At 37.8% G+C, this 26,415-nt stretch overlaps 1 protein-coding gene across 1 annotated transcript in view; it reads right to left on the bottom strand.

Moving 5' to 3' along the window:
* FIGN (fidgetin, microtubule severing factor) overlaps window positions 1-26,415 on the bottom strand; it is a 1,110,432-nt gene that overhangs the window by 515,371 nt on the left and 568,646 nt on the right. Inside the window, exon 2 of the mRNA XM_044074834.1 lies at window positions 23,376-23,455. The gene's annotated coding sequence lies outside the window, so the exon portion shown is untranslated. The remainder of the gene's footprint in view (window positions 1-23,375; window positions 23,456-26,415) is intronic.

Genomic DNA, 26,415 nt, shown 5'->3' with positions numbered 1-26,415 from the left:
AGAAGACATTTTTTATCTTGTCTGTTATAAACAAAAGATGTTTCCAACAGCAGGAAAAATTTGAAAGTCACATCATAAAGATTAATGGACATATTTCTGAAGCCATAAAACCACCAATTTGTCCCACACAAACTATCAACTTATAGAAATGTCTTTGTTTTACTTCTTTTGTGCTGTCTTAAATGCTGTTCCAGCCTTTCTTCCATTTTAGTAGCCATTGCAAAACATGCCAACTGAACCAGCAGACTGCTTACAGCCATACCTGTAAATCGTTTAGCACAAGAAATCTGGACAAAGGCAGGTCAAAAGCCCGAAACTAGGTATAAATTTTAAAACACTGATCCTGTAAACTTAGAAAGTTGCTATAATAACATGTTTTGCATTAGTATGCATTTTCTGAAGGATATGAAGTCTGAAACTCAAATGTGTGCCATTATTTGTCATTATGTAACAACTTCAGTCCTAAATAATTTGCCTCAAAACCACAAATTTTATAAGGAACAGCCCAAAAATATTAGGCAAAAATCTGGACAGTTGAGAAGTTTGCCTGCAGCATTTTCTGGAAGCATTTCTGAGAGTATCACACCTTCGGTTTCTCCTCACTGCGCGTTCTTCCTCTCTTCCAGTCGTAAATTCATACTAACGGAAACAGCGTCTTGTATATGACTTTCTTCCAACACAGAATCACGCCTTTTTTGTAATATCTTCCCAGGATGTATCCTTGTCATAAGCAAACTCCTTTTCATTCATCAAGGCAAACAAAATAGTGGCATCCCAACTTCCTTCACATAACATATCTGCATGTTTTAAAGACACCACATTTTCATTCTGTACAACATCACTGTCAGTGCAGTCCTCTCCGTTACTCTCCTCTTCCTCCTGCATTTTGGCCCTCCTTCAGGCAAGGTACACCCTCTCAGCACCATCTAACAAAAAAGAAGAGGAAAGATCCTGGTGCAATGGACAAAATTCCCCTACTCTGTAAGAATATCACCTCTGGCTTTCTCAGAAAACAGACCACAGGCCTACTGGCACCAATCCAGTCAACAAAGCAAATGCAAATAAATAAATAAGGACTGAACCCAAGATTTAGAGAGCTGTGAGACAGAGATCTTACAATTAAACCATTGTGCAGCTCCAACTTTCATATCCACACCCCGCCTGACACTAACTTTCTTAGTATTATTCCCAGCCCATTTATCCCATATCAGTGACCATCTAAATATTGACTCTGACCAGGTCAGGTGAAAACTGACCAGTGGGAGCTGTGATCGTCTAAGCAGATGTAATGGTTGCTTTACCAACATTATATGCAGCCTACTGCCTACCAGAGACTCACTAGCCCTCTAAGGGGGTCCATAGGAGATGGCTGATATTACCATCAACCTTTCCCCACACAAATCTCCTGGCACTGCCATTGCTCTGAGTTGTCCAAGGGATTACATGGAAACCCTCATTAACAGGGTAGGTAGTATTAAGCCCTGTTCCCATTCCATGTGGCTGATGTGAACATTTGCTTCTCTACAATGGCAATGTGCACGCATGCTTGGACAAATATGTCTGCGAAGGCCACTGTATCTGTTTGGTCATTTCACTACAGCACCATCTACATCTTGGTGGTAATCAACCAGCCAGAACTACTACCCCCCCCAAGAAAGATGAGTTGGCATCAGCTATTCAGCCCACCCCCCCTGGCCTGCACAGCTCTTCCAACTCTCAAATCACTATCCAGACTCAAGGCAGTTGATTCATAATAAAGGTTTCATCTCACTACATCACAGAACTGTGAGACTCCCTGGTTTTCTGTACAGAATCACAACAGAACTTACTCCATATTATTGGTTACTACAGGACAAGCATTTGGGACTTCATTCATGCCGCGGTTACCTGCACTATCCAACTCAGGGTTACAAAAGGAGTGTTGAAGCTTATCTGACAATTACTAGGTGCAAGGCTAAGGAATGAGTTCTGGATGGGATGCCAACAATGCAGTACTAATACATGTATGCTAACAAACACATGCAACCCAAAAGGCAATTTGTATGATCCTAAGTTCAGCTCTGGCATGTCTTTGGGATGTGGAAGGAAACATCCAGTGAAAACCCACATGAACAAATGAAAGACATACAGACTTTGCACAGAAGGCAATGCAGATGGGAACCAAAATGAAACTTGAGTGCAGTGTTTTACTGAAAGTTAAAAAAAGAAGTTATATAGAGCAGGAATCCCTTGGAGCAGTCCCTTCTGCACATCACTCAACAATCACAGGAGAAAAATTCAGAATCATTGCATTCTTGCTTTGGTGACATAGTTAAGCCAAAGGAATGCAATTCAGCCAAGGCAATGTAACGAAATGTGATTTTTTTCACCTCCTAAATTATGACTGCTGCCCATTTTCACATGGCTTCACAATGTATGACTAAGAACGGAATACAATAACATTTCATAATCGACACAATAGAAAATAACGTAATGCATACTAAAACAGAACACTGAAGTGCTGCTGGAAATAAAAAAAAAAAAGACTGAGTGCAGGTTGTTAGGCTCATTAACGTGAACAAAAACGCCTCTACTAATTTAATTAAATGCATGCACAGAGCTAATTAAGGCTAATTATTCAGTGCTGTAGCTTAGCTCCAACAACTTCTGAAAAGACAGACATCATCCAGATTCCAGCAGAAAATTAAATCTTTAAACTTAAAGAGGAAATTTTGTAGCTGCAAGGTAAATTGAAGTTCTGCAGAACAGTAAGCTTTTTGAAAATGAATAAGCAATAATCCAAAAAAAAGGCAGCTGTAGTGTTACCACCATTGGATAATTTCGATTTGAGAAAAGAGAACAAATCAAATAAAAATAAATACTCTCCGATAAGCTTTTACATGTGAACAGAATGCATGCATCAAAAATCAAGGAAAGATTATACAAAAGCAAAACAGATGTTTCTTTACTAAAATGTTAGTTTTGGTATGATATTATGGCCCGATTCCAAAAGACCTGCTCTCAGTGTAAGTGGCCACTTACATTGAGAGCAGGTCTTTTGGAATCTGTTCCCTGGTGTATATCTGTTTACAAATAGGCCTTATACCAAAATGATTCAGTTACACTGACATGTGTCTGTTGGAGTTTGGCATAAGGTTTAAAAAAAAAAAGAAAAAGAAAACTGTCACACTGGTGTTTCTGTGTCACATACTGACCAGAACAATTCTACAAGTAACTTCCGTGTTGAGGAAGTATCTGGAGATCCCTGGCAATTCCATTTTTACAGGCAAGAGTGGAACTTTTGACTTCATACATGAAGCAAAACAAAACGAACAGTAGCTTAAATTGTACTTTTACCAAACAAGTTTGCTGTCTCGTTCTAATTGTGTGACTCACAGCAAGAGGACAACAACATGTGTAGATACTGTATAGAGCAACAACCTTTAGACGGAGTTTGCAATTTTTGTCAGAAAATAATGAAGCAAATGAATGCAACACTGGAACCTTCTGGAAGAACACTAAAAAAAATACATTACAAAAGTATGTCAAATCTCTGTTGAATTCTGTTATATTATATTAAATGAAATAAATAATTTTGAATAAAAAAATATGTCAAACCTACCATAAATCATCAAGATTTTAAATTTTCAAGTGATACACATATATAACAAATAAACAAATAAAAGAAGAAGTAAATAAAAATAAGATACCCTTCTCATTATCTACAATGTACAGCAGTAGATTTTCTAAGCACAAGTAAATGTGGCCACTTGTGATTTCGATGACATGGGGTGTTTAGTGGAAACAGTTTGCAATTAAGCATCGACTATCTGCTGGCATTCTCTAAAGCACAACTGGTTCAGTAGTGCTTGGTGAAACTTCCAGCAAACAGCTAGTACTTTTGTACCTAAGTCATAGGTGACAAAGCAGATTAGGTTTTGTATCCACTGCGTATAAATATCTGTGCTGCTTTACTAAAACTTTAAAATGTGCGTAGACAGACACACATGTTGATCTTTTCATAAGATGTCACCTCTTCTTAACAGCACCTCCTTGTCAGGCTGTTAAGGGCAGTGCTTTGTGAATAAGGAGATAAATTCACTAAGCTACTTTGTGACAGTGCAGCTCAGCCATTGAGGTTATTTATTCTGCATGGTGCCTCCAGCCAAAGCCAACTTTCTAAACTGGTTGTTCAGGTTAACCTCAGTGCAATCTAAAGATGAGTTGTTTTACATCACTTGTGAATCCCACAAGAGGTCTAAACTCTTTGATCTTTTTTCTTTTCTGGGACCTGATAATATCAATATATATCTAGTCCAGGGAGGTGCGTCTCAAGTCATTCGCGCCCACATGGACAATGACAGACTCATACTTGTACTTGTTGTGGAGTGACCTGAGTGCATGTGTTATGTGTCGGATTCTGGTACCTGATAAACAGCTGACTGTTACCTTCTCCAACCTAGTGAGTGGGACATCTGTGTCTGTGTCATGTGTGCTACATGAACTACAAAGTGAAATGGCACCACATCTGTGTGTCCTGTTCAGTCACAGCATCACCTCAGACTTTGTCCCTACCAAATGGCACACTGCTACAGTCATCCCTCTTCAAAAAGGGGGAGTGACTATAGACCCTGGAATTACCGCCCCATTAGCCTGACAAGTCTGATATGTAAAGCTATGGAGTGCAGCATCATGGACCTGATTAACAACGATATAGGAAATATCCAAACTCTATCCCATGCAATTTGGCTTTGTGAAAGGGAGATCATGCCTGCTCAACCAGTCAACAGGGCTGTGGATAAAGGTAAGGCAGTGCATACAGCCTACCTCAATCCGGCCAAGGCCTTTGATACCATTCCTTACTCAGGAATTATGGATAAACTCACCAAACTAGGCATCAACCCTTATATCACTAGGTGGGTTGCAAATTGGCTCACAGATAAAACACACAGTGTGAAAGTAGTGGACTCCAAATCAGACTACCAACTAGTCACAAGTGGTGTCCCACAGGGATTGGTCCTGGGTCCTCTCCTGTTTGGTATCTACTTCTCAGAAGTCCAGGCCAACACAAAAGGACTCTAGTTGACCAAGTTCGCAGATGACTGCAAGCTGGGAGCCATTATTAACTCCCCAAGTGATGCAGAGATCCTACAGAAAGGCCTCACTGAGACCAATGACTGGTGTCAAAACCATGGCCTTAAGCTTAATGCCAAAATATGCATCATCATCCCCTTTGGTAAAAACTCAGTTCCCACTAGTTATCACATCGATGGGAGCCCAGTGAAAACTGAAGGCATTATAAGAGATCTAGGGATGCAGGTTGACAGCAACCTCTCCTTTGACCCCCACATTGCCATTGTGGCCAGAAAGTCCTTCTATGTGGCACATCTCATTACCAAGGGTTTTGCATCCAGGAAGAAAGAGGTCATTGTCTCTCTCTACTCTTCCCTCATTAGGCCAGTCATTGAGTATAATGCCCCATTTGGCATGTACCTCACTAGACACCTGCAACAGCTGGAGAGGCCACAGAAGTACCTCACAAAGAAGATCCTAGGCATTAAACAGATGTCCTACATGGACAGACTCAAAAGACTCCAGCTATTCTCTGTCTCACATTGCCTACTTAGAGGTGATCTCTGCTTGACTTCCAAAGCCATGTCGACCCAGCTCTTTTATAAATGCTACATCTAAAGAAATCCCAATCCCTCCACACCACATGCTCCAGAGACCTCAACCTCATTACCACAATCAACAGAACATGCTGAAGGGACAGATTCCTCACCCAGAGACTGCCCATGATCTGGAATAGACTTCCCATACATGTCAAACAGAGCACCTCACTGGCCCTCTTCAAGAGAAATCTTGATGAGTGGATGGGAAATAAAAAGTTCACCTGGGGATCACCAGTGGCTCTACCTGATAAAGGGACTGGGAACTAACGTTGGGTGGCAAGATGCCAGGGCACGTCTATGGCCTAGGCTTGTAAAGGCTCCATGCCCATTACCCTAGTACACACCTATGAACCTGTGAACCTAAATACAGCAGTACAATTCAAGTCTGCTCAAAACTCAGAGGTGATCTCTGCCTAACATACAAGGCCATGTCAAACCCACAAACCCACTTTGTAGTCCAAGCCATTATTTGTTTCCATTTATGTAAGCCTTCACTAGGGAGTTACAATCTCATGAATCATGAAGGACCAAATGCAATCTATGCAGAGGCAAATCAGATCTGCCATTTTCACATTCCTGAATTCTGATTTAACAAAATATTAGTAATAATAATAATAATAATAATACACTTAGGATGTCTAATGTGGTACTGATACGGGTTTATATTGAGTTCAGCACTGCAACAAAATGTAAGAAATGCTGACAGCCATGTATGTCGTGTTGCTGAATTTCAGGGATAACTCTCGTTTAAGGGTAACTCTCGTTTTTATGACTTAACATTTTGCTCTGTCCCTCCAGGAATGTGCAATTTGGTGACTGTACAGTACAGATCATAATAACTAACCCAACCTAGAATTTTATATTATAGCTATCCCATTCTTCATAAAAATGGATATTTACTCTAACTTGCCTGTTTCATCAATATTTTACAGGACAAATACCAATGCACAAAATATATGAAAACTATAACTAAATTACGGAGTTGTTTTTTGTTTACTTTTGTCTTTTCCTAAATTCTTATAATTGGCAGATAATGTTGACAGCAAATGGAAAGTGTCAGCACATTGTCATTATACCACCTCCATTTCCAAACAGCTACTGTAAACGTAGAACAAGAGAGTAATATTAGGCTATCAGGGACTCTTGTTTAAGTTAAATTACAGATAAATGTATATGTAATCAAATTACAAAATCGATGAAACAATGACCTCTTAGGACACATGTAGTCCAATATAGCAAGAGATTCTGAACATTTGCAAAATAACTAGAAAAGGGAAACATTGTAGCACTAGTAGTAAAATACATTATTGCCTAAAATATTGTAACAAAAAAAAACAAAAAAACAAGGGAGTGCATTTGTCCTAAAACTTCAAACAACAGAAAATAAGGTTCATAACTACTATGACTTTTCAAAGACAAGTAAAGCTTATGGTTTGCTGCCTAAAGAAATTCATGATGTATGACAAAAATACAAATAACATTTTATGGTTTTAGGGAATATAATATTTGTATCATTAATGCCATATTCTTTCATGTTTCTATTTATTCGTCATACTTTGCTTACCTGTAAGTTTGACCTGAAGCACGCGCGCACACACACACACACACACACACACACACACACACACACACACACACACACATAAATATTTATATTAATAACTGCAAACCTAAGTTATTTATAAGCTTGAGAAAAATATGAGCTGAAAGCTTACAAAATGAGCAACTCGATTGCCAATGATACTCGACTGCATCTAAAATAGCTAAATCAATATTAAGCAATGTTCTTATAGACCGTCATTCAAATGGAATTACATATTCTTATTTCTACAGGTATGACAACAGATGAGCAATATGAAACGGCCGCATATGAAAACTCACATACGTCCGAACAAAAACTATGCGCATGTGCATACAGAGCTTTTGTGTTTACTGATGTAAGCTGCTCACAATACGTCACTCAGTTTAACATTGTTTATTGTGAATTGTAAACTTCAGTTTGAAGCTTTGAATCTAATGAATCCTATCACTATGAAGACAGGTTTGCTCTGAGCACTTCTGCTGTTTGTACTTCTATAAACGCAATCACTTGTTTTGTGAGTTTACAGACTTATTTTGTCAAAGGATCAAGATATGCGACTGAAATTTAGAAGCTAAGTACATACAGCTCCTTCAGGGGAAAAGAGTTAATTTATTTATTTATATTATTTTACATTTGTTGACCAGGCTAGTCTAGCTGGATATATGTCCATTTTCAGTAGATTCCCGGGGAGAAAAGCTCCACACATTTTAAATAAAGTTCACATCTACAGAAGTACATATTTAGAATACAAATACATTTTCCGTAAAGAAAACAGAAATAATATGAGGTGGAAATTTGTAAAGTACATATAAAAATGGCTACCCATATTTGACTAGACTTAGTATAATTAATATGAAGTTACATGTAATTGTTGCTAAAGAATACTAGCTAAGAAAATAAAGAAAATATAGTGTAGATGTAGATAAGAAAGGAAGACGAAGGAGAGTGAGACGGAAACGCAGTTAAGTAACACATCTAGAAGTCATATGTTACACTTGTTAGAGAAATCAGTAATAAGTAACACTATGATGGAGAGGAAGCATAATGGCTGTTAAGATGAAATAGTTTCAGAGATGAGAAGGTAAGGTTGATTCAAGTAATAAGGGGTACGTTGGTCAGTCAGGTTTAGTACAGGGGCACATCCAATGTGTTTTCAGGAAGAGCTTAAGTTTATTTTTAAACAGAGTAATAGAGAGAAGTGTGGTAAGTTCAGAGGGAAGTAGTTCCAGGATTTTCCAATAGAATTAGAAAAAAGAGAGTCTCCAGCTCTATTGTTTGATTTATTGATATATACAAGAAGTTTTTTTGTGAAGATCTTAGGGACTTCAGGTTATCATAGGAGTGAATAAGGTTAGATAGGATGGGTGTTTTGGCAGGTTGATAAAGTATTTTGTGGACGATGGCCACTGTTAATGTGCATTAACAATGATGTTTTGGAATTCTCTGCCTTTATTTAGAATGAATCATTATTTATTTTTCAATGTTCAGGGCTAACACTTAAAAATGGAAGCCAAAATACTCTAGTGTCCATTTTATGGCGACCTGTTTTATAGCATGCACTCAAGTGACGTCTAAGGGTGGTACAGTTGGAGTTTCACATGCCATTGCATGCAGAGACATGCACACACAAAACGAAAGATTTGTCCATACCAGATGTCAGGAAAGCAGAACTACTAAACCCAAATTCTAAATGCAGATGTCCATAACAGGCTGTATACACTGAATTATAACTGTACTACAAGTGTGTGAAATACATTAATACTATGCTTAAACCCACAGACTGCTCACTCCACGAGTCTGAGAAGATTTGAGCAACTTCACAAATTATCTACATAAACCAGGATGCAAAACAATAACAGAATGTGTACCATGCTTAGTGGACAGGCCAACTGTACCTTGGGTACCTGTGAGAGCACACATGTATGCTACAATAAATACAGTTACATGCTGCCCACCAATGCTTCTCTTGAATGCATCTCAAAGACTGTAGTGAAAATACATGACACTTAAAATGGAGTGCAGAGCTTAATATTATGTAAACCAGTTACTGCAAATTTGCATTAATGGAGTTTTGAGCAATACAGAGTACACGCATGTGCACACCCACACACACACACATGCACACACACACACACACACACACACACACACACACACACACACACACACACACACTATATATCTATATCTGTAGGTATAGAACACTGGATCTATAATGCACCTACAGTGCATCTACACTGACACACAGAAATATGATGTGAAAACATTGAAACTACAAATGCTGACAGGTTCTGCACCTGTTCCTGGAGTTACCCCAGAGCAGAAAAAAACAACTCCAACTGTTTTTGCATGAGGAGGGGGCAAGTCTGCACCTGTCTGTCGACTATCTGTATGCAGTGACCAAATTATGGCAAACAAACAGGTGCCTGTAAATGTGCACAGTCAATCCAGTACCCAGAAAGAGTTAAAAATAAAAAAACTCATAGGCATTGAGAAGCTATGTAGCTGAAACACTGTATGTCTTTAAGAGGCATTTGCATATATCTCATGGGCCTTCATTACAGGAAGTATAAGGTATTACACAGTGGAACTTCTAGCTTGGCTGGGTATTTCAAGAATCTTTTAGTGAATGGTTTGGACTGAGTATCCCCTTTTACCCTTTGGATTTTATATATTTATTTATTTAAATTGGTAAAACAGCTAATATGTCCACACAAAATTGTTCAAAATTATGTATGTCATCATGGTACTATGCATGCAATGAGAAGCATTTGTAAATATTTATAGAAAATAGTCAAATCATATTTTTTGCAAGGGGGTTAGTCTCCTTGTACCCGCACACCACCTTGCTAATTATATACACTAACTACAAGATCACACAATTCTTGGGGAAAAGGCAAATTCACTAACTCTGACAATCATCTGATCTGCTACTTTTGTTGACATCTTTTGACCATCTGTTTAGTCAACCAAACTGGGTTTACAGATGCCGACCAAAGCATCATTTGACAAAAGTAGTGGAATGTGTGCATACATCATACATCATACATCACATCACACCATAGATCATACATCACACATCATATATATATATGTAAAAAGTAAAAACCACTACAACAAGGAGGCCGTAGTTAAGAAAGATAGCTATAACAAAATATTAAACTTCGGACTCAACACGACTTTGTAAAATATAAAATAACACAATAGTTTATTAAGTTTTGGTAAGCGCTTTCGCGTACCTTCCTGTACGCTTCTTCAGACCATAAATGTTTCAACAGACTAACAGCTTTTTATACAAAAATCATAAGCACTTAATTATTTAATGACAATTAAACACATCCAATAATTCTATAAAACAATTAAAGCAGTTAAAAACAGCAAAAGCAGAGCATTAAAGGGGCATGTTTCTAAAAACACTTCTATAAAAAGAATTGAAACACCATATAAACTAAACAAGTTCTGGACATTTTCTATAAATATAGAATAAAAACAATTAGATTATTTGTTGCATATATATATCAGAAAACAAAGACAGATAAAAACATATATCTAAGTTAATAACCTCAATTTAGAAGAATATAACACATTCAAACAAGAAAATATATATTAAAGTGTATGAATGTGTGTATATAAATAAGGTATGTCAGTGAGAATGAATCGAATTGTGTAAATATATATTATTTCATTATTCATCAATAAAGCCTAAAAGTTTGACTAACATATATATGTGCTAACTACCACTCTATAAATATAAAAACTTGTAAAACTTTTATATATACAAGTGTACAACTTTGTAAGACTATAAAAGCCATTCAAACTGGAGTAAATAAGAGGGGGGGGGGAAGGGGGAGGGGGGGAGCAAAACAAGAAAGGGTTAAAACATGAAACGATCATAAAAATAATGACCATGCATATGGTATGTAAAGTGTTAATACAACAAAATAGCATAAAATGCAATAAAAATAGGAACTTTACTAAGTTATAAGTATATATATACACACACACACACACACACACACACACACACACACACACACACACACACATATGCACGTACACATACACAAATATATACCACACCTCAAAACAACAGTGCCTCATTATGAGGAATGTTTCTCTTTTTTTTTTCTTAAAAAAAAAAATTGTTGATTGTAAGTTCAATACAGTACAAATACAATGGCTTTAAATTTGTCACATAGAAACAAACGTAAGAAAGAAAAAGTATTAGATCATTTTCAATTTTACAGTCAAAAAATCAAGTACAAAAAATAAAAAAAAAAAACATAATAAAAAAGTAATATATATGACATACACAGTGTGGGTCAAGACTTCATGCAGTAATGGTCAAAACTAACGTACCGAAACATCTTATAAAAAGCAAATAAAGAAATAAAAAATATAAACAAATTAATGAGGAAGGTTTATTTACAGAATAAAAATTGATCAAAATTTAAATTTCTAATGTATTAATTTATTTAAGATGTCTAGTATCTTAGCCTATGACTCAAGATTTGGCATTTTATCAGCTGACTCAGATTTAATTAAGTCAGTTTTTAGTCAATTTATATTTAGACACATGTTTTTATTCCACTTCTGAGCAACCAACTTTTCTTTAAAATGTTCAGTTTTTAGTTTTTACTTAAATATGTTAAACAAGCACCTTATCTAATGCTGAATATAGTTATACTTTGTCACTTTCTTTATTTTTTCTACCATTTACCTCTGATGGCAGTAAACTATGTGTTGTTCAACCTTATATAACTTGTATGGTCATGAGAGATACGTTGAAACATATGACAAAATAGAGACAACCTATAAAATCTAAACCTTCACCAACTGTTACTTCCAAAGAAACTTGCAAAATCTAAAAAAAAAAGAAAAAGAAATTAAGAAACCTCTTCTTCAATGGAACTGCACAAAATAAAATATTAAAAGCCTAGAATTAATAAAGGCATCATACCTCTTTACCTTAAATGTACCACTTAATATCCTCCAAGACATGATAAAATTATTGAATGAATCCTGCAAAATTAGTTTACATTTTATTTACAGCATTAGGTCCATCTCCCACACATTTAATGGATGAAAAATGTAAACATAATTTGTAGAAAAAAATTTGTGGAAAGAGAAATTCCCTGGATTGCATTGTATAGATTAAGTTAAATCACAGGGCAGGGAAGGTTTAAATTACTGTACATTCACAGCATTCTGCAAGATGAACTGACTACGATTGTATTATACAGGTAGGGCTGACTGAGTCCAACAAAAAACCCAAACAATAAAGAAACCTTTGGGCTCAGAAGTAAAAATTTTAAAACAAATCTGTTTTCATAAAATATTTAAAAACATTAAAGAAGAGTACAGAAGGACAAGAAAAGATTATAATTTGTACTGAATTCCACGAACACCCCCCCGCCCCCCACCAAAACAAAAAAAAAAAAAACAACAACAATGGCATCATGTGGAAAAAAATGCAGGTTAGAACACATTTCATGCTCTGTTAGATAAAGATGTCAACATAAATGTACACATACTCTTTCACAAACATTCAGGACAGCTGAAGGGCAAAATATAACCTGAAAGAACTTCTGGCCACTGTTACATAAATCCTTCAATAAGAACTTTCAAAACGATTACTCAGCATTCTTCTCAACTATCCTTGATTTTGTTTCAAAATTTTAGTATGTCTCTCCTTCTTAATTCCTCACAAAACTGGTGATTTGGAGAGAAAAGGTTGTGAATTATATTTAATAAATAATGACAATAAATAGAATTACAGACTTATATTTTACTTATTCTGTCAAATTCTCAGGTTAATAGTACTAATATTTTAAAAAGTGTCCCTAATTTGTCCTTGATTATTTCTGGATTAGTACATTTCCCGAGGTAACAGCTTAACAGCTATGTTGTTCAGTCTTAACAAACAATTACAATCAATAATTTTCCTTAATTGGTAAGAAATTATCAAGATTACATAAAGCGTAAGTTCTACACATTTTAATGGAACTGGAAGAAAGCATCAGACGTGGTAGCTCTTCAGAAGACTTCATTTGGCTACACTGTTACACCATAAAAGAGAAAAAAATCATTTTGGGTTTTAGCTGGGAGTTGTGCTTTCCTTACACATCTAAACTGACCGTAAGTGCGTATGCACTCTCTGAATGTGTGTATGCACCCTGCACTACTATGGTGTTCCACGCAGAATCAGTTTCAATGCTGCTCACTCAGTGTATAACAGAGTAAGCTTCAGCTCCACTGCAACTGTAAACTGGTTAAAGGTTCTATAAACACTGAATGAATAAATATCTTCTGTCACGAGAAAAAAAAAAAAGATCACATAACTGATTATTTTTAGAGAACATGCAACCATTAGGACTTTCCAGAATGTTGTTCTATGTTGCTTTTAAATACTTTAATGGCTGCAGCTTGGGTTTATTACACTGTTGGTGAGTTTGTTAATGAAAGCAGTGCCATATTAAAAAATGGAAACTTACAAAGATTCATATTCCTTCCGAAGCATGTTATTGATTAATGTAAATAATCTGTGATATATTCAACTAAAAGGCATCACTTTGTCATAAGTTTTCACAAGAAGATTAATTTCAGAAAAATTGGAATTAATAACAACATTTTTCTATTACAAGCACAAAACAGTTATCAAATAAAATAATATATATGTTTTAATTTTGATAACATAGTTTAAATGTTTAGGAAAGTACAGTTGTGTACCTACCATAAATGTAGATGTTCGAATGTATTCACTGTTGCAGTCATTACTCTTGGGTTATCCTGCTGGCAGGCTACACTCAGTCAATCAGAATTCTAAAGTCTAGGTCCGGCGTCGGTTGCTGTCGCCTCTTCACTGACGTCAGTGCGCCAGGGGTATAAAAGATGCAGCCGATGCCATTTTCTTCAGTTTTTCTTGCCCAGATGTCAGGTGCCCCCAAATTGGTAGGCTGAAAAATATGCCAATAAAAATACATGCACAAAAATAACATTTTCTTCATCTACAAGCAAATACACCAAAAAGGTTGTATAGGATAGAGAAGTGCAGATAAGTCCCAGCAAAGAAAAGGGGGATGGTGGGTGGGTAACCTGGACTGCAACAGTGAATACACTCGAACATCTACATTTATGGTAGGTACACAACTGTACTATGTTCGTGTTTCACTGTTGCAGTCATTACTCTTGGGTGGAATCCCAAAGCTGAGGATGGGTGGCTGGGCTAAATAGGATTAGGAGAGGCTACGAGGCCCTGCAGAACTGCAGTGGCAAAGCCTAATCTGGACTTAGAGTAAAGAGGTAAGTGGTAGTGCTTTGTGAAAGTGTGCACTGAACTCCAAGTTGCAGCCTCTAAGATATCTTTGGTTGGTACTCCTCTGAGGAAGGCTGCTGAAGTGGCTGCTGCTCTGGTGGAATGAGGCCTAATGCCCTTAGGCACTGATTTGCCATGTTGAAAATAGCAGAAATGGATGCAATGGCCTATCCATTTAGAAATAGTCTGTTTTGAGATAGCCTTTCCTTGTGATCCTGAGCATATGACACTAAAAGTTGCTCAGTCTTTCTGAAAGCTTTAGTTCTGTCCAAGTAGAAGCATAACTGCCTGTATATGTCCAAAGAATGCAGAATTTTCTCACCCTTGTTCTGTGGGTTTGGATAAAAGGTAGGCAAGTGAATGGTTTGGTTGAGGGCCACACTGGACACCACTTTAGGCATAAATGTAGGGTTTGTCCTCAGAGAAACCCTGTCTGGATGAAAAATGATGAAAGGTTCCACAGCCATGAGTGCTTGTAACTCCGAGACACGGCTTGCAGAGGTTATTGCTAGGAGCAGAGCTGTTTTCCAGGATAAGAATTTTATATCTGCTGTTGATGCTGGCTCAAAAGGAGGCAGTGTGAGTTTTTCCAAAACATAATTGAGGTCCCAGGCCGGAATTGGTGCTCTCCTTGGAGGCCTAATGTTTTTGGCCCCTCTGAGGTACTTCCTTATTAAAGTATGAGAAAAGATAGGTGGTTCCGTATTGTAATGCGCTGAAATGGCAGAGGCATGAATCTTAATTGATGAGAAAGAAAGGCCTTTGTTCAGCATCTCAGTTACGTATTGTAAAATCTGAGGGATATTTGGTACACACGTGTCAATGCCTTGTTCCTGGTTCCAAGCACAGAATCTCTTCCATTTTTCTGCATAAGATTTTCTGGTACTGGGCCTCCTGGCCTCCAAGATAACATCCATAACAGCTTTTGAAAGAGGAGTGTTCTGAATGGTTACATTATCTGCCATACTGCCAGATTTAAGGTCCTGAGTTGGCTGTACAGGATCTGATTGTTTTGTCGGGTCAGCAAGTGAGAAGTTTGAGGCAATATCCATGCTGGACCTTGAGACAGGCTCTTTAGGATTGGGTACCAGTGCTGGCGTGGCCAGTCTGGTGTAATCAGTATCATTTTTTGCTTCTCTTGTCTGACCTTTAGGCGTACCCTGGGGAGGAGAGGTAGTGGGGGAAAAGCATATACTGTTAGATTTTTCCAGCTGAATGATAGGGCATCCACTTTCCATGCTTGCTTGTGATAAATCCTTGTGCAAAATCTCTGCAATTGGCAGTTGTGAGGGGAGGAAAATAGATCTATGTCTGGGCATCCCCATTTCCTTATTATCATGCTGAAGACTTGTGGATCCAGTTTCCATTCGTGGGGATCCTTAGTTTGTCTGCCAGAGTATTTGTTTTTCCTGGCAGGAACTGTGCTTGCAGGTGAACTTGAAAAGCCAATGCTGTGTCCCATAAGGTCATTGCTTGTCTGCAGAGGGGGTAGGAATGTGTACCTCCCTGCTTGTTTATATACCACATGACCATAGTGTCGTCTGTCTTTATCAGTAACTGTCCTGGATGAAGCAGGTCCTTGAAAGCTGTCAGTGGATTTTGAACAGCTAGCATCTCTTTTTGATTGATGTGAAGATGCATCTGGTTTGCAGGCCATGTGCCCTGAATACATTTTCCTGCCATATGGGTCCCCCAGGCATACTCTGATGCATCCGTTGTCAGTGTCTGTCTGGCTGTGGGTAAACTGAATGGCAGACCCTTGTTGTGGTGACAGGCTTCTGCCCACCATCGAAATTCCTGTTGTAGGCAGAGAATGAATGCAATTACTGTCTCAAGGCTGTGGCAATGCTGAGTCCAAACACTTTTTAGATATCATTGTAGTTTCCTCATATGCAGTCTGGCATATGGAATTAGTAGAATGCAGGATGCCATGAAACCCAAGGCCTGCAGGATTTTCCTTGCAGATAAGTGGGTTTTTGTTGACAATTTCTTGAAGTAAGTAGCCAGTTGCTTTTGCTTGTCTGGTGTGAGATAAGCCATCTGGGCAGTAGTATTTAAGCTTGCACCCAGGAATATTATCTCTTGAAAGGGCACTAGTTTTGATTTCTTTTCATTTACTGTGTACCCTAGGCCAGTTAGTAATCTTTTTACAAACACTAGATGCTTTAGATGTCTTTGTTCTCTGCTTAAATTAGGCAGTCGTCCAAGTAGGGATATATTTGAATTCCTTTTTGTCTGCAAAATGCAATTACTGGTGCCAGGCATTTTGTAAAGACCCTGGGTGCAGTAGATAAGCCAAAGGGCAGTGCAGAGAATTGGTAATGCATTTAGCCAGCTATGAATCTGAGGTATCTTCTGCAAGATTGTCTGATTGGGACATGCAGGTATGCCTCTTTTAGGTCCAAAGTTACGAGCCAAGCCCTCGTGCCCAGCATGGGCAGTAGCTGCTGTAGAGTCAACATCTTGAATTTTGGGACCTCCAGAAACGTGTTTAGTATAGACAGGTCCAGTATTGGTCTCCAGGTTTTGTCCTTTCTGGGTACTAGGAAAAGTCTGGAGTAAAATCCTTGCCCCTGCTCTTGTTGTGGTACTTGCTGAATGGCTCTCATGTCCATGAGGGCTGTAATTTATTTTTGTGTCACTGCCCATTGATTGTGTGGCAGGTTTGGCACACCCTTTGACCTTGGTAGAGTGTGAAAATGGAACCTGTAGCCTTGGGACACTATGTTCAGGACCCATTTGTCTTGGGTAACCATTTGCCAATTTGATGAAAAAAGTGCTAATTTTCCCCCTGAGGGGGCTGCCAAAAGAAAAATACTTGGATCTGGTAGAGGAAAGTCATTGGGACTGTTTTCTGTAAGGTTGTGATTTGTCTTCTCCACTTTTGGAGGTAGGAGTACCCCATTGTTTAAGCATGTATGAGCCTTGGGGCTGAGATTTGCCTCTGGAACACTTGTATCTGCCTCTTTGTGGTCTGTCTGACACTGGAAATGACCAATTTGTAGAAGGCCAGTTCCTGCTAAACCTGGGTGGCTGTACCTGTAAGAAATCCTTGACTGTCTGCATGGATTTTGCTTTATCCTCCATTTTTTTCAACACCTCTTCTGCTTTAGTACCAAACAAAGTATCGTGCTGTAATGGTGCATCTAATAATTTTGCTTTAACATGATCAGGCAGATTCTGTTCCTTTAACCAAGCATGCCTTCTGATAACAGAACCTGTAACAGCAGCCCTGCAAGAGGCCTCCAGTGAATCATAACCACATTGCAAAGTATGCTTTCCCACTTGTTCAGCTGCATGCAATAAATCCTGCAATTCCTTGTTCTCTGAACATTCAGTATTTGTCAACTATTTCTGTTTAAGCAGTGACATTAAATATTGCTGACATTTAAGCATATGAAACTGACAATTTAAAGCCCTTACAGCCAGGGTAGCAGAAGTGTAGACTTTTTTCCCCAATCTGTCTAGAGCCCTAGAATCCCTATCAGAGGGGACAGGGTTTTTTGCAGTGGAAGCTTTAACCCCTTTGGGACCCTGAGATATAGTTTCTGGGTCAGCAGCGGGATTTTTGTATAGGAATTTACGAGAATCCGGGACCCTGTAGTATCTGTCTGGCTTAGCAGGTGCAGTGGGGTAAACAGTCAGGGGACAGGCCGGACTCTGAAAATACATCATCTACAATGTCTAGAACAGGCGGAATAGCAAGGGGTCTGTGCTGAGGAAGTAGCAGAAAGTTGCTGAGCCTTTTCTTAGATTCAGAATAATCTTGGCTCTCCCAGTGGAAATGCTCCCTCATAGTATGCAGGGTTTCCCCAAAAGAATAATCCTTAGGAGGAGAGGCTGATGGAATGGATTCTTCAGCATCAGAATCCTCATAGGGAAGCATGGAGTAATCCTGTTCAGAAGAGGAATCAGAGGAAATAGAAACCTGATCAGAAGAATCATACTCTCTCTCTTGCCTAGGCCTCTTATCAGGAGGGGGATGGAAGCCCCTGATCAAAGTAATTAGGTCTTCGGACATTTTGAGCATCTGTTTTTTAGTCATGGAAGTCTGAGTAGGAGAATGCTGTACTTGTTTCTTTGTCTTTAGAGCTGCTTTAGTCTTTGTCTTTGAAGCTGAAGATGGCTTAATATATAGTTGTGTAGGTCTGAAGACACCCTCAGAAGCCGATGCCTGCTCAGCAGCTCCGGACCCATCTGACGGAATGATTTCTGAGTGTCCAATACCTTGAGTATCCAGATGCCCAGTCAGCTCCACGTGGGAGTCGGTAGCGGCCTGTGGCTCTGAGGTAGCGGGCGCCAGGGGCTGCGAAAGCACCTCACTGAGAACCGGCAAACTGGCGACTGACCTAGCAGAGGCCTCACTGTCGGTTTTGGACCTCGAATGCCTATCCTTTTCCTTGTTCTTGCATTTTTTGTAAACTCCGGTTGTCGGCTGGTCCAACGGCATTATGTAATTAAATCTTCGGCCAAAGTAATGAAATGCAAAATCGAACTGACGCTTCATAGTGCATTGGTTAAATCTAGCACAAAACCGACAGCTAGCAACGTTGTGATCAGGGCCTAGGCAAGGAATACAGTAAGAGTGAAAATCCTTATGAGGTATTTGCTTCCCACAAGAAATACAATTGTTAACTTTTTCTGACATCAGTCTGGAGCAAGAAAAAACGGGGTACTTAGCTTTGGTTCTGAAATTCGGATTTGAAAATCTCAGGAGTCGGCCGACCGACACTTGCGAACTGCTTTTGCTTCAGGCACCGCGTGGCAAGAAAGACTGAAGAAAATGGCGTCAGCTGCATCTTTTATACCCCTGGTGCACTGACGTTAGGGAAGAGGCGACAGCAACCGACGCTGGACCTAGACTTTGAAATTCTGGCCGACTGAGGGTAGTCTGCCAGCAGGACAACCCAAGAGTAATGACTGCAACAGTGAAACACGATGAACATCTACAGGTACAAGACATAAGGGGTATAGATTTCCTTAGATTGTCAGACTTTTTAACACTTGTACTTAATTTTTTTTTTTTTTTTTTCAATTTATTATCACTTCCACCCCTTCTTTTACATTAGCAGTTGTAATTTCTTAAACAAAAATATCCAAACAGCAACCAATATCTAAATAAATATTCTGGATCTGAATCCTTCCAGTCCCACTGGCATGTTGTTTGAAACAAAGCAAGGGACTTATGGGAAGGTACATGAATGCTAGATAAATATACCTCAGTCACTGCGAAAAACACGTAATCACACATTCATGAGGAAAGGACTAAAGGATCAGGTAGATCCGCCTAACAAAGTGCAACATTGTTAATGAGCTTGTACTTCTGTGTTCAAGACCAGTAGTTTGGTTTCAGTGAGACAACGTGGCCAACTTACCAATAAAAAGAAAGCAGCTTTCACTTCCAGAAACTCCATGATTATGTTCTTTGATCAAAGATAGGTCATCTACTAATCCCAAGGAACGGCCTTTGGTCAACTGGTGCCCTAGGCAAAAAGGCTCCACAGCACCCTACCCACAGCACCCGGTGCCCCATCCTGGTCTATCTACACCAAATAAATACTGGAAAAGCTCCCCTGCTAGAGAAGCACCATAGACAGCCACCTAGTTGGCCTATGCCTAAGGCCGACTATGCAGGTCCCACACCACCCTGCAAAATAGCCACCAATATAAACAGATTTTACAAGTTCATCGCAAAAATAGCCTTTCTAATAAAGTAAGTAAGCAGGCTAACAAATAACTATGAAATACAGTCTGGTTTACTAATGCAGGCAAAAACAATGCTTTAAAAGAAGAGGAAAAATTAAAAAATAAAAGACAACTGGAAACTTGCAACAGCAAAAACCTAGTGCAACAGAGTAGAAATTCTGAACAGCGGTTTGACATTCAGTTTCCTTAATTAAGCCACACATAGGGTCAATCAAGTATATACCTTTAATGGAAGGTCAATTATTTGAATGCTACAGGGGCAAATAAGAGGCAAAGTCATTGGAAAGCATTAGAAAAAATACTGAACACTATACTCACTGAAAATGCAATGAATAATCAGGGAAAATAAAAACAGCATATGTCTGGTGACAAAGCCTCTCCATATTCTCATCCAGAAAGCATGTGCTCCTTGTACTTCTAAATATTTTAATCCTATCTAAGATCATGGCATTCCTTTGATGGATTCTACCATTAAAGAGAACTGCTGCACTTTGTAAATAACACAAGTATTAAAATAAATTTCAAATCACGCATCCTCAAAATCTCACTTGACATAATCTCATGACTGAGAAAACGTGGCTCACTTTGTATAATAAATACCAGATAGCACTTTGGTTAACAAACACAAAACAAACAAAAAAAAAAAAAAACAGAAACAAATCTGGCCAGGGTGAATAAAAAAGGATATATTACAGACATCAAATTTTAACTGTGAGTTACTGGTTGAATTTGTAAAATTTCCTAAACAAAGACAGCAAAGTATTTTTTAAACTTATCACTTTCCCTTAAAAAAAAAAAAATATATATATATATATATATATATATATATATATATATATATATATATATAAATATATATATATATATATACACACACACACACACACACACACATGTAGATATATACACATATACATACAAACACACACACACACACACACACACACACATATATATATATATATATATATATATATATATATATATATATATATACATATATATACAGACAGATTAATTATACACACATACATATTTATTTTACAGCTCAGAGTAGCATGGTATCAGGACTTGAAACTGGCATCACAAACAAAGAATAATCAATTAATCTTCTTCCCTTTACTATGCAATAAGGACAAGTACAATAAGTTGTCTACACATTAAAAGATTTGTATTCTGTCATAACTGATCAGCCTCAAATCTTTAGCTGAAGATGTCCCTTACAACATCCGAACTGTTATTTTGTGGGAGCTATAAAGTGCATCTTGCAGTTTGGCAACAGACTATACTAATAACTGCAAGCTGTGATTCAGAAAGAAGTCTTCAAACAGGTCTCTCATGAATACATAATCAGAGAATCTGGTGTCTCGTCAGTAAACCATTTACCAGTAGTTGAATGTGGCATGGATGTCAGGCTGGGGAAGGCCACTTCAGTACAGTAAGACAAATTAAGGTAAAATATATCACATTTCACACCTGAAATTCACAGCAGCCGTACTCTCTGAGCACTTAAATCACAAAGCTATTGTGATGCTCTGAATTCAACAACAATCTGAGCTGCAGTGTAGCACTGCCCAAAAGTTACCCTAAATCAGACATTATTCAGTGGGATTTCATAAAAATAAACAACCTGCACAGATTTGCTGAATCATTTTTCTTCATTCACAGTAATTTTTTTTTTTGTAATCGTGATCAGCCAATTGCTATTTTACCCGAAAGGGCTTCCTGCAGCTAAAAGCAACCTTTTCCGTGAATTGTACAACCTACTTTTAAATATTCTCATGTGTTACCTTGGCACTTTTATTGATAATACGTGCATGCATACAATCTACAAACAGTTACACTGACAAACAAGTGAATAATGACATGTGTTTCTAAACCACTGCCTAACATAAACAAAGTCTGTAAACATTAAAGCTACCAGAATAGGAAACATAGCAACAGACTAGAGTGTTCATATTATCTGGACATAAAAATGACCCAAAATAAATGAGATGGTACAGCTTGAAGTGGACCAGACTAAGTGATCCACTGACAACTTCACATCCCTTTAATGACGCCTTAAATTTTAGGTGCATTTTGACATATGAAAATGTTATCTGTTTAACACAGTAATATTCTAGAAAATATTTTTGACTGCAACTCATTCTTAATTAATGACATTTAGTCCGTAATCTCTGTACCACTAAGTCAGCTAAAAACATTCAGTCAATGACATTTATTAGATTCATAGGTTCTTAGATTAGTACTAGGCTAACTGCCCTTGTGAGCCATTTTAAGCCTAGCCAATTATCCCTTGTGAGACTCAAACCCTGTACCTTGTATTTGTAAGGCAAAAACCTTAACCATTAGGCCACCCCAACTATTGCCTTTCAAAGACATGATCTTTCCCAAACAGACAAAAACTATTGCATTTGAATACAAATGTATGAAGGCAGACTAAGCTTGATGCCTCAGAAACATTTATCATCACCAGGAGTAGTAAACAAAACTTCGACTTCTGGGACTTATCTGTCATTTACACATAACCCTTGATGCAAACTAGAAGTAAAATTCTAGCAATAAGGGTCTTACATGTCACTGATTTCCAAACAACTTGACACGTTATAATCACATCAGCGTCAATACCAACAACCACACTCCTTTACAAAAGGGTGGAATCCATGCAGTACAATTTTTTGGAGAGCTTTCAAAGCAGTAATTTGTATCAAACCTTCTTAGAAGTCCTCTAAGATGATAAGTCTTTAGTAACATAGTCCATTACATGGTGCTGTTCGGCAAAATGGATGCGTAAGCCTGCACATTACTGAGCTATACCAGTTCAAGGAGGAAATACCACACAAATTCTTTCAATTCTCTTAATAAAGTTATTCATTTTAATACTCTAATTCTTCCACATTATACTGTGTGCACTTATGAATGAGCCACATCTATTCAGGACTGTGTACATTTTTCCTCTATTTCAGTTCTCTGAATAGATTACAGATAATCACTTTACAAAACCAATAAACCAAAATGTACATTACCAAATTAATAGAAAACAACTAAGTTACCAAGGAAATGGAAAACAAACAAATTAGTTACTGGCATATGACAAATTACAAAATCTGCGAGAGTTTACCTTGGGATTATCAGTCAAATACCCATCGCCTCCTCGCAACAGATTAGGTCTGACATGATTCTTTGTCTTCAGGCAGGCTCCTGGAAGAAGAAAGCAAAAGTTAAGATTGTTGGTAACTTATGACAAGCAGTACAATTCATTTCGTGAAACCAATATTATAGCGGTGTCTCCGAGGTGAATAACATAAAAAGTAGCCAATAATCAGAGGACGATTTCAATAACAACAGTTAAAACCCCAAAGAGGACCATATATCAAAAATGTTTGCATTGTGATAACTTAACCATCAAGTATTTTTGCCCCTTGTACTGACTGCGACTTCCTCCTGCTATCCTTACATACATTAACGATCTTTTGCACGTTCATTTAATTTTTGTGTTTATGCAGGCCTAAATGAATTGGCTAGTACTGGAAACTGCAGAAGTAAAGAAATCACATGCTAGTCCATCAAAAGTATGTATATTTAACAAACAATGTACAAAAATAACATATCTGATGAAAAAATATGCCTGTTTTCTTAATGAAATTTGTGGATAAGTTGTTCATCATTCTTTAGCAGTGGCATATTGTTCATACCCAGCATAGGAAATAATCCATTACATCACCCACATACATTCTTGAATTCTCTTACTACTTTTGATAATATGAAAAATAACACGTTGAAGGGAATGACAGCCTTCAAATCAAACTTGATATTAAAATAAATACACTTCCGCTCCGCCTTGGAAATGCTATTCTTAACCTCACAAGTTTGCTGATTCCCACTTTTCCAAATGGTTTGTGAAAACAGTGTGTTCTCCATATGATGCCAAGTTTAACTCATAATATTCTCTTATGATAGCAGCATTTCACTTTCAACAAGTACTGCACTTCTAAAAGTCATAGATGGCTTTTATTCTATCTACTGCTAACGAATTATCTTTCTCACATATTTCCTTTTTTTCATTTACACAGTAACTCAAGCACACGCCAGCACTGAAATGCTTTGTTGATTGAATTTGAAATGGTACTTTGCTTCATGACGTTAAAATGATACAGTGAACTCCAGTTGGTTAGATAATGAACAGTTACAGATATGAATGACTGACAATCATATATAAAAATATTTTATTAATGTTTTCCACAAACTGATTACTTTATTTAACTATGCATTAAATCTTAGTACTTAGCCAAAGCATTACAATTTATTGTGGAAAACACTGTTAGTAGGATTCAAAAAGTTTTACTCCACAGTATTGCAAAGTTCTGGAGTGATTAAATAGGTGGACTAGATTTAATAAGGGCATTTGCAACAGACCACATTCTCTGTGCGGGATGCAGCTTGCTGACAGTGTTGGCAAGGTTCTTGCCCTCCTGTATAAGGGATGAAGTTTTAATACATGACCAGGACTTGGATGAAGACCTCCATGTTCACCTACAATAAGGAGTGACAGCACTTCTGTCAGCTCATGACAACGGTATTGCACATGCACTCTTCAAAAGCCTTATTACATGTCTGCAATAGGTATGTACCCTACCATCATTTTTGCATAGGGAAGGTGGGGTGCAGCTAAATAAAGGGTATGATTTCTATCATGGCTAAGGATCTGGCCATTGGGCTATCGGAGGGTATCCATGTCCCTGCCATTATTCATACAATGTTATCATCTGGCGATGACACTGTGTAGACTGCCCTCTGGGCCATACTGGAATCCATGCCCTGCATGCAGTACACCACCCTCTCCACTGCCTGTGTCATCTCCTTTCTACTGTGTCAAGACCCATATTTTGTGTATCTATCCACTGTCTGTGTGTTTATGTCCAACCCAACCCCATGTGTTTATAACCACCTCAAGTTGTAGGAATTGTTTCATGTCTGTTTGCCCCCACACACTCTCGAATCCCCTCTTTCCATCCCAGTTTTCCCCTCTCATGCACATCATACTCCTCATCAATTTTTTCCTTATTTCCAAATCTGAGGCTGACAAACTTCAAAGGTAAAGCTGCAGTCTAATATCACTAAACAGAGTGCCCTTGAAGTTAGAGTTGTGCGGTATGCGGAAGCTCCCTGCAAAAACAATCTTTTGTTTACCTAACATATTACAATTGTCAGTGGTACTGTTGCAATGTTTGCAACCAAATATGACATAAACCTACTACCACCCTAATGAGCAACACTACACAATGTTCACTTTGCTACCTTGATTACGTAACTACTTTTAAAGTTCATCAAAGTGTTCACTGATTAACTTTCAGTATTGATTACTTTAAAAAAAAATGCACTGGGGTTCTTTGCACTATGTATCCTTCCTAATAATGACTTGCGTAATTTCTTAAAATGGCATATGCTATTTGCACAGTAGTGTTAGAATTACTAATAAATATTTTTTTTTACCTGCAAAATAGTGTGGATAATTAGGCATTATGTTGGGGATAACAAGACGTCTGAAGAGTAATTCCTATTGCACGTTTTACTAACGTGTTTAGGAGCTGTTCAATGTTTGACTTGCTTAAAAGGCAAAACCAGTTAATACCGTCTGTATGTAAAATGCTTATGTCAGATTAACACTGATCTGCATAAAATACTTAACAGCAGATTAATCCTATTTGTGCTCAGCTCCCTCACATTTCTTACATTTTCCATTAATTTTTGATTAGATTTATGGAAAGAGACATTTCTAGTATTCACACACTCATTACACCACAACATGAAAATGGAATTTGTACACACTTCCTTAGTCTCCCGGGTGTCTGCAGTTTAACAATGTAAACAAGGGTTGAATGCAAACCACTTCGTGAGGGCTGAAAGAATTATGTTCATGCCTCTCCACAAGGTCATAAGTATGGTAACAATTAAACACCTGTGTTTCAAAACAGCGACACACAGATGTGGGGACTAATGAAATATTCATGATTAGCTAATACAGCTGTTTCATAAACAACATGCATCTTTACACTGAAATTAACATACAAAATAATATTCTGCACAGTATAAGCAGGCAGGGACAGATGTAGTCCTGACAGGGCACCATGTCTACAATTTTTTTCTTATGCTTTTAATAC

Source organism: Protopterus annectens, chromosome 6.part0 (genome assembly GCF_019279795.1).
Source record: "Protopterus annectens isolate FY-2018-M chromosome 6.part0, PAN1.0, whole genome shotgun sequence".
NCBI lineage: Eukaryota > Metazoa > Chordata > Ceratodontiformes > Protopteridae > Protopterus > Protopterus annectens.
This window is presented reverse-complemented; position numbering and strand designations above follow the sequence as displayed.